The sequence below is a fragment of the Octodon degus genome, unplaced genomic scaffold, assembly GCF_000260255.1.
Source record: "Octodon degus isolate 3935 unplaced genomic scaffold, OctDeg1.0 scaffold00269, whole genome shotgun sequence".
NCBI classification, from domain to species: Eukaryota; Metazoa; Chordata; class Mammalia; order Rodentia; family Octodontidae; genus Octodon; species Octodon degus.
In genome coordinates, this window is record NW_004524845.1 from 2,545,003 (window position 1) to 2,546,642 (window position 1,640).

Sequence of the window (1,640 nt, forward strand, 5' to 3'; positions counted from 1 at the left end):
ACTGCTGGGCCCATCTGAGCCCAGACTGAAGCCCAGAAACTACAGGAGCATTTCCTGGACACAGAGGTGGCAGCACGGAGCTAGTCTGCCTGGAAGACTCTAGGTGTATAAGGGAAAGGTGCCCAGGCAGCACTCAGGGCAACTAATTTAAATACAAATTCCCAATTTAAGATCTGCTTGCTTATACAGCTATAATATTTGCTCCTATGGTCTACAGTACAAGCCCATTAATCACAAAAGTTTGTCAATTTCTAAATTTCACTCTCTGTTATTAGTAATGCTGATTGTTCTACTCTAAACAGGAAACCATATATATCTTAAACACATGTTTTCACTTGGGTATTAATACTGGGAGTTGCCTGGGTAATAACTCCACCAAAGCCCTACACTGAAGGAGAGAGGACAATGCCAAACAGAAATCAGTATCTCACTCTCAATCAATAGAGAAGGCAAAATATTGGGACACATACCAACAAGAATCTCAAAAACAGGAGAGATACCAAAAAAACCCACATTCATTATAGAGGGTTTGAGTCCAGTAATACAGCTACCTACTATCAAACTTTCACAAAAAGATATTACAGAAATCAAAATGAAGAGCACTTTATGAAATAGAAAATGACTACAAGAAGGAGCAAACTGCATTTTCAGGTTCCAAGTCCAACCAGAACAAACCCATAACACAACAGCACAGAAGAAATGGAAAGCCACACACCTAAAAAGCTCTTCAAATAATAGCAACTGAAGCAAAGAAACAACTGCAGAAGAGTATAGTGGTATACTATACTATATGTATAATCCAGGGGCTAGACAGTTAGAAGGGACTGTCACAGAAATGTAAAGCTGACTAGATGCTCAAATAACTGTTACATATTCTCATCATCTGATTCAACTTCTTCCTTCAGTGATCCCTTAGCATATATCTCTGCTGCTTCCCTTACATCCTTTGGAACAATTTCATGTCTTCTTTTAGTTAATTCACCAACCCAGCTGAGCTCAAGTTCAAAAGCTTTATCCTTAACTTCATCATGTACTATATAAATTAGTTTCACGACTTCTTTAACAACATCATGGCAAGTCATTTCTTTCATCATTTTTTTCTACTTCTGTCTTTGCAGCTTGCCAGGCTTTGCCAATAGCGCAGCCCCAATAACCATATGAAACACCTGAAGGGTCAATCATGTAGCGCTATGCACCATCATTCACATTGTAAGACCCAAACATGGAACTGCAGCCAAAGGGTCTGATGGCACTGTAGAGTGTGTAAGCATGTACATACATGGCCACTCGGTCTGCAAGATGTTTCAGTAGAATGTCATTGCCATAGTTAGATCTAAAGTTGGAAGCTGCTTCTCTTGCTATGTCTGCTAAAGACCAAGCATCTGCCTGCAAACGTGCTACTGCCATCCCAACATCCGATCAATGTTAAAAAGTCATTTGTTGGAACTTTCTTCATAAAGTTTAGAAAGAACTAATTTTTCTACCCCCGAGACACCACTATCTTTACATACATCTGATCTCCACAGCTATACTGGTATCTTCCACAGCATTCACAGCATATTCAACTTGAAAAACTCTTTCATCGGGATAGAGCGTAGAGGCTGATAGATGATACACAGCTCCAATCAAGCTCATCTTGT

The 1,640-nt window shown here is 39.7% G+C and overlaps 1 protein-coding gene and 1 pseudogene across 2 annotated transcripts in view; both read right to left on the bottom strand.

Moving 5' to 3' along the window:
• Adamts3 (ADAM metallopeptidase with thrombospondin type 1 motif 3) overlaps positions 1-1,640 on the bottom strand; it is a 397,838-nt gene that overhangs the window by 294,207 nt on the left and 101,991 nt on the right. The window lies entirely within an intron of this gene.
• Positions 867-1,635, bottom strand: LOC111814107 (annotated as a pseudogene).